Here is a 16,551-nt window from a genome sequence, read left to right on the forward strand (position 1 = left end):
TCTATAATTGATTAATATAACAACGCTAATATACATAAACTTTTATCAGCATTACAAAGTATAGATTACAGCAGTTTTCAACATCAATAAGAAAAGGATATCATGTCTTGAATACTGAACTATCTATCTATTTATCTATCTATAAAATGATACTCACCTAAAATAGTGTGGATACAAATTGTCTCTAGTACGACATAGTAAGAAATATTATAGCTCTATATAAACTAAATTAATTAATATAAAGGTTTTTCGATAATATGTCCTACAAATACATTTTATTTGTAATTTGCGTGCACTCTTACAATTAAACTTAAAAAAAAGGAAAACCCTAAATTAAATAAATATATTCTCAAGAGTTTAGGGTCTGAAAACTTTTATTTATTTTTCAAAGTTTGTGCTTTTTGTTGCATGCCCGGAAGGCTGCCGTGACCGAAAGTTACAGTAGCAGAAGAAGAAGTAGCTCCTGAAACCGGAGCGTCCACTGAGCGGCGCCGCAGCCCGCAACTTCCACACACAGCCAGACGGCGTTTCCTCCCTGCAACACGCTGCAGGCCAATCCGCTCACTCACTCCGTGTTGGGTTACAATGACAAGGGCCCTGTCTGAACCACGACTTTTAGAAAGATAATATTACAGGTAGGTGCAAGCCACGGACCGTGTCACTATCGATAGACAAATTAAGCATTGAAAAACAAGACCGTGACCCAGAAATTCTCGCTTTAATCGGGTCACCGTGCTCGTTTTCAGCACTGAGTGATAATGGCACCTCTCACTGTCCTTAGCATTTGAAGTCCCCTTACCGCAACCTGTAGCTTTTGGGGCAGTGAAAATTGTCCAGCTGGACGCCTTGTATTTTCCCCTATTGGTGCCTTTGTATGTTTTGAGCCATGTACACCTGCCTGCTGATAGCTTTCAACGTTTTTTTTAAAAAGCTAGTTGAAGGTCAGTTCTCCCCTCTAATGAGCTGCTGTGAGGATTTGTATCAGCAGAGCTATAACCAAGGATGCAGATACATGTGTACAGCCTTAATTCACTTGTAACTCTAAGTTAAATGAAAGTTAAGCATCAATTTAAAGACACTTATATGGACTAATTTCTGCATATTTAGTCACTTTCCTTTGTTTGTATTGGTGTGTGTTTTCCTTATCAGCCTCAGTGGTCACGGCTCATCTTAGGTGTGGAATTTACCACATCATCATATCTTTTTTAACTCTGCAATATGCTGGAGGACTGTACTGATTCAAGCCCAGCGATAAGCTACAGTAACAGAAGGGTAAATATCTTTATGTTACACATGGGGGAAACAGCCGGGAAAGTCCCAAGTATGCTTGTCGGGTGTTGAAAGAAGTGCTGAGATGCAAGCGAAAATTTCTCTGAAATAGGCCGAACAGAGAGTCTTTTGCTCCTACAGGGTTTTGTTCAGGGTTCAACTGTGAAAGCCCAATGCAAAGTGGGCCTACAGCCAACTGGGATGGATTCTAGGGTGGAACCTAAACAGATGGGAAATAGTATAAAGGTCAATACAAGGTCATTCTGAGCTTCAGTGATAAAGCTGTGGGCACTGCTCATAGCAGTGTTTTAAAAGTTGACTTAAGAAACAGATTGTGTGGTCAGAATAAACTCTTAAGACCATATTGGGCCTTTTTTTTCTTTCAAGGCTTCTTTTGTCTAGATTGCCACAGGCGGAAGCAGCAGACACCAAATGGTCAAAAAATTGTTATCATTATGTTTGTCTGGAAATCAGCAGAATGGGGGTGTTGATTTCCAGCGGGTGGGTTTTCCTTTGTCCCCATTTTTTTTGTTCTAACCCAGATTTTCATGTTTAACAGGCCCACCGCTGATCCATCTCCCAGTACACAATTGAGACTGAGGAGGTTAAAGCACTCTGAACGCATGGGACCATATTGCAGGTAATTAATATGTCAGCTCAATGATGAACTTCGTCAATACATCTATCACCACACTTACTTGTAACTGGAGTAGCTCGTGGGATGCTGCAGAGAGCGCAGACTGAGAGTACATTTGTCCATTAGTAAACACTTCATAGTGTGTGTTGTGATTGGGGAGGTAGCGGGGCTCCTCTCTGTCCAGTTGCAGTCATTTTCGCCCGTCACCTCCTCATCGCTGTAAAAACACTTGCTGTGGTTTGGTAGATTAACAGAGAGCCCCCTAATGGAGTAATTACACCGAGCCAAACATCTATTTTTCACCTGTGCTCTGCCATTATTCTCTGTCCCCTATCCACTCCATTGGAAGTCACTTACTCTCCTTACAATGAGTTATCATTGACTGCCATTTAGACGTTCTGGAGCAATTTGTCTTACTGAGGCCACGCGCTGGCCTCATTGCAAAGAACAATCATTCTCCCTCCAATATATAAAACATTCATGGGGAAAAGGAAGAGAAAATGCCCCACAAACAGATAGTAGAGAGTGGCTAATAGATACTATAAAGGTGACAGACAAGGAAAATAATGTAGGAGATTACTGGAGCAGGCACAAGCCTCAACAACCAGTACAAAAGCGTCAGGGACCGTACCGCTGGAAAATAAATCTTTCACCAGACAAATGTGTTAAATGGGTAGTATGGCAGCTACTGGTGGTGGTAATTGCTGTTGTTGCAAACAAACTAAATTCTCAATTTAAAATCAAAATCTTTATTTTGCCATTGTAATTTACTAGTATTTCTCTTTCATTTATTGTGTTATTTGGTAAATGTTTAGCCATTCTAGTGTAATATTTAGGTCCAACTTGTTTTCTCTTTTTGGTTGCTTCTTCTTTGACCGTATGCTTGTTATTGATTAACTTTAAGTCCTTGATTCTCCTCCATTTATTCCTATATAGTATTTAAAGAGGAAACCTTTTTCATCTCCTGGCCTGTAGGTCACTGTCATTTTATCCAGTCACAGTCTGAATTTGCACCAAACTAATGAGAATACTAAAGAGGATATTACATTGAAGATTGAAGTTTGAAGGGATAGTAACTATGTGCAAGGTTAGATTTCACCTTTTGTGAATGCAGACAGTTTTTCTTTTTTTTAATTATAATTTTTTTTTTTTTTGCATTCACTACTTTCATTATGCAGAATTGTTTTGTATAATACACAATAGTATAGCTGCTGGTAGATTATTCAACTATGAACCAGTAACTATGAACCACACACTGCTCTCCTGAAGACGAGTATTCCTTTTTAGGCAGTGGCTTGACTGCTGTGCAGAGTCCAGCACACATCCCATTCAGTCTCCCCAGACAGGGTTAATCACGTTCGTAACTGAGTGTTTTGTTAGATTACTCTCTCTCACTGCTTAACACAATGACAAACAACCATTATTCCTTTACTTGCACTGATAATCGGGACAACTTAAACATTTCTTACTAGCACAAGTGAAACCATTAATCCTCAGTGATACTGCTGATAACTGGTGACTTTGGAGTAATGGCCCTGTCACCTTTTTTTTTTAAAGAGAAAATTTGAACAATTAAAACAAGATGGCCATTATATTTTGTGTATCCCATCTCTTTGTGTCATCAGGAGAGATCTGTCAGTGGTAATTGGCTAAATAATGGAATGTTTTTTTTGTTGGTTATGGATTTTAAGGAAAATGTCCTCCTTTACAAGAAACAATCAGTTTAAATTCTATTATTTAATATTTCAGTGTCATGCATATACATATTGGATGAAAGTTAATTTGACCTACTAGAGCTGCAACTATCCGTCAAATATTCGATTGACAGAAAATGAATCAGCAACTATTTTGATAATAGATGAACTGTTTTAAGTCCATTTCAAGCAAAAATGTCATAAATGTGATGGTTTCATCTTCTCAAATATGAGAATGTGCTGCTTTGCCTTGTCATAACTTACTAATCTCTTTTTGGTTTTGGAATTTGGCTCGGATCAAAGAAGACATTTTATGACATCACCTTTTGGTTCTAGGAAGTTTCGATCGACAATTAAAAATATTTTCTTCTGTTTTATAGACTTACCGTTTAAATGAATAGAAATAATCATTAGTTACTTTCCTATTTGCCTTCCTTTCTTTTGACAACACACTTTATTGTATCTTATTGCATTTTGGTCCCATGAAAAGTTGTTGTTTTTCTAGATGCTTTATGGCTTCATAGTCAAAGAGGCATTAAACATGAACATCTAGAGAAGGCATTAAAGGTAATTGTTCAAATGAATAAAATCCACAGCTGAAAGGCTTAATAGAATAGTGGTGCAGGTACATCCCAAACAGTAACATGTCTGATACCACACTAATCTTAATAGAAATATATGAAGGCATAGATTCATTTTGATCCAGACTGTGATGTTATATATTATTATCTGTAACAAAAGAATGTCACACTCACGGAATTACAACTATGCACTTCACTGTACTTTACCAAACATACCGTTGTGCCATATACTGCACTTTTCTGTCCCACAGTTGTATTTGCAGACGGTCCATTTTGACTACAGTGTGTTGTTGCTGTGATACACCAGTCACACTGTAAGACTTCACATAGGCTAATTGGAATTCTCTTGGTTTAATCATCTTCACCATCATATGTTCTATTTGTCATTATGTCTTTCCCCAGCACTAATCAGCTGTTGATGTAGCTTCCTAGAGGTGTTACACTATAACTGACAGGATGATAATAAACATGCATAATTGAGTTCTTGATTGATTATGATTTAAGATTATTTTCCCATTTTCATTTAACGACTTCAGCTATCTTGACATTAAAGAACATTTTTTATTTATCACACTGTACATTTAGTCAGGTTATATTGTTAGCCGTATAGTCAATTTAGTAACAGTAACTTTGAACGCTGTTGGATTAATGTATTTAATATTAGAATAATATGAAAACATGCCTACTTAATTGCTCAAGGCTGCTCAAGATGGGAAAATCTGTTCAAGTTTGAATCATTTTGTTCTTGTTTGTTTCATCAAGCACACTGACTAAAACAGGACACTTGCTGAGAGTCAAAGTGGAGCTAATTAGTCCGTTGAATATTTCCAGAGTTAGCACATAACATCCTTTAAAACAGATGGTGAAGAAAAACACTTTTACCACCTCATTTTGTCTTCATGTGTCATTTAGTTTAAAATTCAAAAAGGGTTTATTCAAACGTTTAGCTGAAATGGATTGGAAATTGAAACGGCTAAACAATTATAGGTTAGCCGCACGTACTTCTGCGTCTTTCTTGTTTTAAAAGAGGCTTTGCTGCTCCAACAGTTCACCTTGATTTTAAAATGGTCAACACATGTTGTGGTTTAGGAATGTTTCCATCACTGCTGAAGGCCACCTGTCTCCATGAGGAGAACCAGTTTTAAATGGTTGGTTGTTTGTTGGAACCCTGAGGTACGATAATAACATAGTGTTTTCATACTTAGCTTCCTGCTATACTCTTATATTTTGTATCTGTTAGTGTCTCATCCTACATGTCAAACTCACCGTTCTTTGGCTGCGACTCAGTCCCAGGCACGTGATACTCAGTATTTCTATGGCCGTAGCTCTGTTTTGATCAAAGGGGTTCAGGGGCCTAAGTTTCAAATCCCCCAAAGCCCATTTTGGCGACTCTTTGTTTAGCCCATTGGCATTCTGACCCCATGCTTCTCAGACTTTGAACTCAAAGCTTGGAAAAGCCGTATTGCTTCTTTAAACACATTATCAGTGGGCTAGGTTTTAAGAATATCACTAATCATCTTAAGGTTTTAGTGCAGTGTGGCAGTATCGTTCAAGCCTTGGGGCCCTTTTACTGGCATGGGCACTGTAAGAAATGTTCTGTGAAATATATACGATAACTCAATTACACAAAGTGTTTTGTACATTTATGCTTTTCATATTAGAACAGCTTAAATATACACTGCTGGAATAGTAAAAGTGGTAATTGTGAAATTGTTTTGAATTTGCAACATGGTTTTGGAGTTATACCAGATGGGTGTAGTTTTGTTGAAAATATGGCACTTGAAGGAAGTGTGATGTTTCTAATATCAGTTGGGGCGAGGCATTACTGCTTGTAGCATCTTAATACAGACTACTCAGTATTTTATTTTAACTTTCAGTTCACTTGTTTAGCTCTGAAGATTTTATTTGGCTGACTTTGTTAAAAGTTGCTCCTACACATCAGAGAACTTGATTTCGAGTTAAATTTAAACTGTTAATGCTCCAGTTTAATAAATTATTTACGTAATACATTAAATAAATTGGCATGGACTGCGTACATTTTGAAAGGCTGATGCAGCTGATGCATATTCTACAAGGATTATCAAGCGGAAATATGAAGGATCATATTTCTGTACAACATGCTTGGTGCTAAGTGTTACATAATCAGTGTTTAGAACCGTTTAAAATTATATTGATCAGTCAAGCTGCTTGAAATGTTCATTTTGCAGAATAATTTTCAAAATGTATAGTTTACTGTTACTCTGAATAGAAGTAGTAGATGTGGTTTTTGTCTCAGTACTAGCAATGGTTGGCACATTTTGTTACAGTAATAATCCATAGTAGTGGTATAAAATATGAAAAAGACAGATTTTTTTATCATTTCCATTATTTAATTGGACATATGTTACATTGTTCTCTCGAAGGTCGTGCTCTTTGTCTAAACTAAATGGTTGTAAATTGCATTGAGAATGTGTTTAGTTGTTAAAAAGATGGACCAATCGGGTATGTTTCTGAACACATTGAGCACTACCTTGATGAACAATTGTCCATATGTCAGGTGCATCTGCTTCATCCTTTTGAACACTGTACACTACCTGCAGTGCAACATGTAATAGTTGTTGGTGATACTGATGAATGCATCATTTAAACATTTAGGATTCTAGACTAGTTAAAATAAAAATCTCTTGTGATCACATAGGACCATCTCTTTGTGTGGTATCTTGAGTGTGCGTGTGTGCACATGTTATTGCATCCAAGTCTGTTTGTGCCCCTTAGCTCCCCTCACACCTCCTCAATCTCATCAGCCCTCATGCTTTAGAGTTGGCACCTTGAATCACATGGTCTTCATCTGGAAATATTTCAGCTGCATTTCTGCCACTCCTAAAGGGAGATAAAGATAAAGGAGAAGAAGGTAAAAACACACCCTGTTGTGTGAATCCTAGAGAAGGCCTTGAACCCTGCCATTCATCCCTTTCACTTCATCAGCTGAGTCTAATTGCCAGAGAGGACAGGATACCCAGGGCCCAATTGTTCCTTATCCTCTTTGGAGCCTCTGAGGCATGAAAAGCGAAAGGCCTGCTTTTGATCTTTTTTTTTTTGTTAGTTTTCTTTTCTTTTTTTCTGTCATCCCCTACTATCCCTTCCCTTAGAGTGAGACACTCCTTTCACACTGTGCCCTCTTCTTCAACCACGCAAAATAATTATCAAGCTCTGCTTCATCAAATAATGGTAGATATTGGAGGTCATGATGGGGAGGGCCAGAGGTCTGCAGGGGTGGCCCTAGGATGTGGTGGAGCTCCCAACTCATCTTAAAGGCATGCTCCTTAGCTGTGGCTACCTTTTATATACCTTGACCCCGGTTTCGTTTGTCTGTCCTAATGAGACCCTCTCATGCAGCCAATGCAATAGAGGTCTTGCAATGGCAGGGTTGGGAGGCCAAAGTACAATGAGACTCAGGGCTGTGCTCAGACAAGGGCGCATCTGTGCTATCTTGGAAAAGAGCTCATGCGTCTCAACGTCCCATAGGCGCTGAGAGCAGATCTATTGACACCTACTTGTCCTTTGCGGTCATCATCTTTCTGTGAAGAAGCAGGCACACCCAAGTTCTTGTTAGAAGTAATTATTGGCAGAGTATTTAGCGAGGCAAAGTGCTTAACTCGGTCTGGGTGGCCATGTGGCGTAAGGATAAAGAATGCAGGAATGATGAGAAATTCCTTGGAACTACAGACATGACAATGGATGTCAAATACCAATTGGTCAAAAGCAAACAGTCCTCATAGTTAAAGAAGGAAGGCCACCGTAGTCTCTCTTAATTCTTAATTCCATTTTTTAAAATAGGTTTAGAAGCGTGCTTTAGGTTTTTGTAAATATCGTTTTTTATCAGTACAGTTATTTATTTTAGCTTTGTTGCCCTTAGTTATGGACTTGGCCATTATCCATGCCCAGACATTTTGTTAGAAAGAGTAAAATGCAAGTTAAAACCTCTGCTGGTTTAAAAAAAAAGAAAAAACAATGTCTGGAAGAAACAATGTCACAAAAGATAGACAACCTAGCCACCTTTCTAACTTGACAAAAGGGGACAGCAGGATGTACTATAAGTAGAGCAAAATGACAAACAAAAACACAAGTAGGCAAACAAAAACCTTTAAGCAATCATGTTAAGCACGCCTAACATCTGAGCACTGTGCGAGAACAAAGCAGGGCTCCTGTCAGTGCATCGATCCACTCCTGAAGGCACACACATCCATAGCTCTCTGATTGCTCCCTGCCTCTCGCGCCTCTCTCCCCCGCGCCTCTAACTCTCTCTGCTCCGGCTCCTTTCTGAGAATGTGCTTATCGATCTGGCCTACTTCGTTGGAGTTAACTCGCTGATAAAACCTGACCAAGGGCTTCCAATGGTCTGAAAGAGTTTGGAGAGCGGGTGAGAAGGCAAAGATAAGACAAAAAAAGTAAATGCAAAAATATTGTCGTAATGTTGAATTAGTCAACCGTTAAGTGTATTAAATGTGCAGACGTTTAATGTGTTATTGTCTGGCCGTGCAATGAGTTTTATTTAATTATTTTTTTACTCAACCTAACAAGAAGATACAAATGAGATGAGGCAGTTGCTCTACTAAACATATGAACCCTTATCTAAGTTAAATCGCAGCATCCTGCCGCTTTATAGTTCTTGTATTCAGAAAGTACTGACAGGTTAAAACAATATATAATATGTTGAATGATTGTGGGACTTTGACCATACACGCATTTGATGTACTATTTGGAAATGTTGATCAAATATGTGTATACAAATACATTTTTATATTTTTCATTGTCTTTTGTTCACTCGCGTGGTATTTTTACACATGATTGTGTTGGTTTTTGATTTTAATAACCCATCTAGTGAGCATGACTCCAGCCAAGTGCAAAAATCAATCCACTGTAAGCTACTATACTGTAGAATACTGTAGTTATACTGTTGAATACTGTAGAATACTGTAGTTATACTGTTGAATACTGTAGTTATACTGTAGAATACTGTAGTTATACTGTTGAATACTGTAGTTATACTGTAGTTATACTGTTGAATACTGTAGTTATGCTGTAGAATACTGTAGTTATACTGTTGAATACAGTAGTTATACTGTTGAATACAGTAGTTATACTGTAGAATACTGTAGTTATACTGTTGAATACTGTAGTTATACTGTAGAATACTGTAGTTATACTGTTGAATACTGTAGTTATACTGTAGAATACTGTAGTTATACTGTTGAATACTGTAGTTATACTGTAGAATACTGTAGTTATACTGTTGAATACTGTAGTTATACTGTAGTTATACTGTTGAATACTGTAGTTATGCTGTAGAATACTGTAGTTATACTGTTGAATACAGTAGTTATACTGTAGAATACTGTAGTTATACTGTTGAATACTGTAGTTATACTGTATAATACTGTAGTTATACTGTTGAATACTGTAGTTATGCTGTAGAATAGTGTAGTTATACTGTTGAATACAGTAGTTATACTGTAGAATACTGTAGTTATACTGTTGAATACTGTAGTTATACTGTAGAATACTGTAGTTATACTGCAGTTATACTGTAGTATACTGTAGTTATACTGTAGTTATACTGTTGAATAGTGTAGCTATACTGTAGGTATACTGTAGTTATACTGTAGTATACTGTTGAATAGTGTAGTTATACTGTAGGTATACTGTTGAATAGTGTAGTTATACTGTAGGTATACTGTAGTATACTGTTGAATAGTGTGGTTATACTGTAGTTATACTGTAGAATAGTGTAGTTATACTGTAGGTATACTGTAGTTATACTGTGGAATACTGTAGGAATACTGTAGTTATACTGTAGTATACTGTAGGAATACTTTAGTTATACTTTAGTTATACTGTAGTATACTGTAGAATAATGTAGTTATACTGTAGTATACTGTAGAATAATGTAGTTATACTGTAGAATAGTGTAGTTATACTGTAGTATACTGTAGAATAGTGTAGTTATACTGTAGTATACTGTAGTTATACTGTAGTATAGTGTAGTTATACTGTAGGAATACTGTAGTTATACTGTAGTATACAGTAGGAATACTGTAGTATACTGTAGTTATACTGTAGGTATACTGTAGTTATACTGTAGTTATACTGTAGTATACTGTAGGAATACTGTAGGAATACTGTAGTTATACTGTAGTTATACTGTAGTATACTGTAGTTATACTGTAGAATAGTGTAGTTATACTGTAGGTATACTGTAGTTATACTGTAGTATACTGTAGGAATACTTTAGTTATACTGTAGTTATACTGTAGAATAATGTAGGAATACTTTAGTTATACTGTAGTTATACTGTAGTAATACTGTAGTATACTGTAGTTATACTGTAGTATACTGTAGAATACTGTAGTTATACTGTAGTTATACTGTAGAATAGTGTAGTTATACTGTAGTTATACTGTAGTTATATTGTAGTTATACTGTAGTTATATTGTAGTATACTGTAGGAATACTGTAGTTATACTGTAGTATACTGTAGAATACTGTAGTTATACTGTAGAATAGTGTAGTTATACTGTAGGTATACTGTAGTTATATTGTAGTATACTGTGGAATACTGTAGTTATACTGTAGGAATACTGTAGTTATACTGTAGTATACTGTAGTTATACTGTGGTTATACTGTAGTTATACTGTAGAATAGTGTAGTTATACTGTAGGTATACTGTAGTTATACTGTGAAATACTGTAGGAATACTGTAGTATACTGTAGTTATACTGTAGAATAGTGTAGTTATACTGTAGTTATACTGTAGGAATACTGTAGTTATACTGTAGTATACTGTTGTATACTGTAGGTATACTGTAGTATACTGTAGTTATACTGTAGTTATACTGTAGTTATACTGTAGTATACTGTAGTTATACTGTAGTTATACTGTATTATACTGTAGAATACTGTAGTAAAGCTTTGTGTTACTCACTTAGACTGTCTTGCATTAAGCAACATTTGGAAAGGAGCCTTAGTCATTCATTCATATATAATTGCAGCTGTCTGACATAATGATATGCAATATCAAACTAGTGGCATATTGTGAGTCAGATTTGTCCATTCACTTGACTCAATTGCTTAAAGTACCAGTTGCATCTGAATTAGTGAGGAATTTGATTAATTTTATTCTGCTAACTTTGATAAGATTGAATAAGTAAGAACAAAATAGCAGCATTGTCTTTAATACAGTGATACTATTGTTGTGCAGTGCATTGTAGATCGGTCAAAATTCACTACTTCCTTGTGATGTTTTTGAGGAAAGCGTTCACAAAGATATGAAAAAATCAGTGTTTCTTAAAAAAAAGTGACTCATGTTTTGTGTGTCAGTGTGTGTGTAATCGTGTCTCCAGAGTGTGATTACATTGTATGTCGGTTTTTGTATATTTTTGCAAGTGTGTTGTGCTGTCATGTTTGTAACATTCCATGTGGGAGGGTCTGTTGATAAGTAAGCCATCTGTAGTGTTCTGCCGAACGACATGTTGTAAAGCGAGATTTGAGAGTGTGGAGAGACTTGACTTGACAAATCTTGGCACATAATGAGACAGAAGGGAGTAAAGGCAGAAGTCTGTCCAGAGATAAACAATTAGATTTGTCCCTGAGGTAAAGGCCAGGCAATGCAAGAACTCTCAGACTAACAAAATCAATATGGCTTCCAGTAAGAACACTCAGGGGGTAGAGTGATGAAGAGGTTATCATTCATTTCTCAGATTAGGACACACATACACAATGAGGAACAACAACGCTTTAAAAATCAATATGATCACTAACATGAAAGCTGCTTGTCAGTGAAGTGTACATTTGAAAGTATGCATCTGATATTTAGCTATCTGTCAAACGTCATTGGTCTAATGAGACATGATAACATGTATCAACAGGGACGCTGAACTGAGCTTGTCAAGCCAGTTTTCTTCAGCAGCCAATTGTGAGAGGATCTTAAAGGAGACAGCATTTGGGAATGATATTTTCACACCCTCAGATAAAACCATAATGCAGCATGAGCCATAGACGGAGTGGGCAGTCCCTTTGCGTTGCAGCCCCTCTTAGGCCCTGCCCAGACTTGAACATCTAATCTAACATCTCACCACTGTTCCCAGCAGGCCTCACAAGCGTAGCACTGCCAGGGCAAAGAGGGTTGGACTGTTGAGGGGGGGGCTTAGTTTGCACTTGCTTTAAAGAAGACAACAAAAAGAGAGGGTGAATGGTCTTTGGGTGGGAGTGGGGGACGATCACAACTTGTGTGTAACTGCTGTTAGGCAGGGAAGTCTCCTCAGAGACGGCGAGTCGTTGACCATAAAGGTGTGAGTCAAGGCCAGCCTGTCGCCTCATCTCCATGGAGACGGCAACGTGGCACCCCAGTGGGCTTGTCTCTGCTGTGGCCTGGAGCAGCAAGAGCACTTGGGGATGTGGCCCGGCCATTACCTGGGCTCCAGGGGACCAGGAGCCACTGCTCTGATGACCTTCAACAACTTGCCAGTCTGTCATCTATGTTTGGGAAATAACAAGAAAAAAATCAGCTAGGGATTTGTGTAGAGACATTGTTTACTGGGCCATTGTATCTTTGGAGGAGGCTCTTTGTTCCGGTGGGAATGAACTATAGAGAAGAAAGTACTTCTCACAACATTACCCCACTTGATTTTCAAAAAAATCTCCTTTGCCTGTATGACCCTTTTCACGTCAAGACAATATGGGCGATTTTAAACTGGTTAGTCAATAAATAGAAGCATCTGGCTGAGTAAAGGTAACATTTTAATTGTAATTTTAATTAACATAATTAGATTACAATATTATCATCCAGACTCATTATTTCCTTCAGTAAGTGACAATACAATAAAATGACTGTTTGGACCCCGAATCATCACTTTAGTCTGCAAAATCTTTACTGTTAAATTAAATAAAAGTGTCGAATTTTAAACTGTTGCACCTGTTGTGATTACAGACAATATAGCTCCCCATCATGAAATTCTAAAAAAGTACTACAGTAGGGTAACATCTCAAATGTGCTAAATCAATTGTCTTGTAGGCTGCAACTAATTATTTCATTATAATGGATTTGTTGATTATTTTCTTGATTTGTAGAAAAGATGGTGAAAAATGCTCCTCAGCTCTCCTAAAGCCCGAGTTTACAAGTTTCTTGTTTTGTTCCACCAACTGTCCATAACATTTCAATTAAAATTATATAAAACATTTGAAATATTATATATAAATATAATATAATAAAATCAGTAACTATCAATTATCAAAACATTTGAGGATTCATTTTCTGTCCATCTACTAATTGTCTAATAATTTTAGTTCCTGTGGACACCATCCGCTCACAACACTAAGCAAATGCTGCTATGTGTTGCATGTCTTTAAAATACACAAAATATTTTCATGTTAAATTCACCATTTATATAGAAAAGTGTGCGTTTATCTGTTTGCACGCAACTCTTTGTAGGTCTCAGTCTCATCTACTCAACAAAACAAAAATCAGAAAAGCAAAATGCAAAATAAAGAAGCCTGCTGTCTTATGTTTAAGGGATATGGACACCACAGTAGCAACAAAACCAACATGATTAGATGATAATCGGGAACATCAGAGTAATTCCTTTATAATGCTATAGACTATTGTTGGTATCACTGTGATAAGTTTTTTGCCAAATGGGATCTAAAATCTTCTGCATTCGAGTGTGAAGCAGCGCCATCCAAAGCATTCCCTGGAGACACTTGTGTTGCATTATCTGACAAACCAATACAGGAGATTTTGTGGAAAAATCTGTGCTTTCTTCCTTTCAGCCAAAAAGAAAGAGGATTTTGAATGGAGTGGTGATTCTTTATGCAGAGCTGAGACGCGACACCTTCGGTGAGAGATGGCGAGCCCTAATAATACAGAGCTGTACAATGGTTCTGACAGGCGAGCAATAAAGCAATCAGGGTCCCAGGCATTCCAAATCTCTTTACCGCCCACCCTCTAACAGACTGAGAGATGGGCGGCTGACCTGTGAGCTGTCAATCATGGGGGATACCTGCTGGAGCCTGATCAGGGAGAGCTGAGGGCACCAGTCCATCAGATCTGTTTTCACACTCCAGACACTAACATTGCAAGCATAACCACAGACACAAAAAGCCCCACCGCCTCACTCTTAATTAGGAGATGTGGGTGCGTTGTTTCGGGGGGGGGGGGGGGTCGGACTTGTTTGGTTTAAATGGGTATGGGAGTGTCTTAGATATAGGGGGATAGTAAGTGGAATCCCAGTGAGACAGAGAATAACCTTTTCCCTTGATTTAGGAATCAGGCATTGATCTGTCACGCTGTTTTGTACAAGCAAGAGCTCTTTCAGCATTGCTTCTCAGTGTGTGTGTATGTGCGATACGTGTGTGGTGGGTTGAGAGAGGGGGTGGTGGTGGTGGAGTAAGGCTTGTTCATTAGCTATCTGTAGCCCATTCCAGCAAATAGATCACCATAATACTGTGGTTAGTTAATGGCTTTCTGGTGTTTCCTCTAGAGTCTTCCTGTCTGAGGGCTGACTGCTAAAACTCCTCCACTGTTTTCTCCTCCTTTCTCCAAGTGGGGAGTCTTGTGTTCTGCTGCCTAACTCAGACAATTGGCTTCAGCCAGCGGCCAAGTCTGTGAGCAGTCTGGCCGCATGGACTCACATTAGAGAACTAAAATGAACATCACAAAAACATGCTGATCTGACATTCTGTCTCACTGGTGACTGGAATCATACTGGTTCTCCACAATTAAAATGCCCAGTCTGTGACAGCAACGGTTCTCACAATAGGGAGGTATATGTTTGTGTTGCCGCTCTCATATTTTAACAGTAGTTTATGTGACATATTTAAGGTTTAGATAAATACAAGATATATTAAGGTGAACATAAATGGAGACTAGGATGATATTCAGTAGATCATTAAATTCTTTGTCTTCCCTATAATATCACACAATTGCAACAACTACTTTTCAGGTGCAGTAGACTAGTAGAGAATATGAAACACATTAGACAATACCTTTACAAAATGGTCTGTGAAATGATCACTAAAGAGATATCAGGATATAGTTTGTTTAAAATGCCATCCAGCACTGGTCCAGAGCAGATATCTCGACGACTAATGGCATGACATTTGGTATGGATATTTATGAATCAGTAAATTCCATTCCATTTTTAATATTTAATTTATTAAATCAACACTACATGTAATGTGAAAGGGTTGCTAGTTCTGCTAGACCCATTGAGGATCATCACCTAACTCCACAACTCCCTGCATTATGAGGCGTTTTGGATAAATGTCTGTATTACCGCTCTGGTTGCTTCTCACCAACTCTCCCAAATGAAGCTATACTTATAAGGGTCTAATGATGGAGGGTGTGCTGTACAGATTGTATGAGGCAAAGTTGTCATTTGTCATATTGGGCTTAATAAATAAAATGGACTCGACTTGACTATCTCTGGTTTTGGCCCATGTTGCAATGAACACAGCTCTTTCACAGTTTTCCAGCATTATTCAGAACCAGAGGGTCGCCGGTTCAAGTCCCCGTACGTACCAAGTACTGGTACTGGACTGGTGCCAGTTCACCTCCTGTGCAATGCTAAGGTGCCCTTGAGCAAGGCACCAACCCCCCCCCCCCCTCCAAAAAAAACCCCAGTGATGCTGTACTATGGCTGACACTGCGCTATGACCCCTTTTTGAAATGCATGTGTCTGGTGTATGTATATATGCGAAGATACATTTCAACCTCCGTATGTGAATTGCCCTATTTAAATCTTTTTGTTAATTGACAAATAAAGCATCTTATCTACTCTATATCATTTGCCGTATTAAATAACATTTAATATATTTAGTACTTTAATATGACATACAGTATATTTGATAGAGAAACAGCAAATACCAAATGTTAATCTATAACTCTATCCAAAATATGTGATTATTTGTCAAATCTCTATATATTTTGTTTTAAACCGGAAGGGTAAGCATTTGCATATCATCAGTGTCTTGTGAAAAGCATGTGTTTCTAATCAAAGAGTTTTTCAGATATTCCATTGGGTTTTTGATTATTTAGCTAGATAAGCAGATTTTAAATTTATTTGCCAATAAAGGAACTTTTACGTCTACAGCTATTTAAAAAAAAAAATTAGAAATCACCTTCCGAAGAGCATCTGTATAATTGTATGCGACTGTATCGGGAGGGTGGTTATGTGCGAGTGTGGGGAGAGGACTCCTGCTGACTGGTTTTAATGAGAACCCTGAAATCTGGAAATCTTGCCCCCCTTTATGCAAGCTCATGGGATAGTTTATGTGTGGAAAAGTAAACGTTCAATGACAGAAGATAAAAATTAGTGCATGTTTTTGGGTAGATTT

General features: G+C 37.6%; 1 long non-coding RNA gene across 6 annotated transcripts in view; it reads left to right on the forward strand.

Moving 5' to 3' along the window:
* Positions 1–453: 453 nt before the first annotated feature.
* Positions 454–16,551, forward strand: part of LOC115010241 (uncharacterized) — a 107,896-nt gene continuing 91,798 nt past the window's right edge. For all 6 annotated transcript variants that reach the window (XR_003832433.1, XR_003832434.1, XR_003832436.1 and 3 more), the window contains exons 1-2: positions 454–635; positions 1,829–1,909. This is a non-coding gene — a long non-coding RNA (uncharacterized LOC115010241). The remainder of the gene's footprint in view (positions 636–1,828; positions 1,910–16,551) is intronic.

The sequence above is a fragment of the Cottoperca gobio genome, chromosome 6 (genome assembly GCF_900634415.1).
Source record: "Cottoperca gobio chromosome 6, fCotGob3.1, whole genome shotgun sequence".
NCBI lineage: Eukaryota > Metazoa > Chordata > Actinopteri > Perciformes > Bovichtidae > Cottoperca > Cottoperca gobio.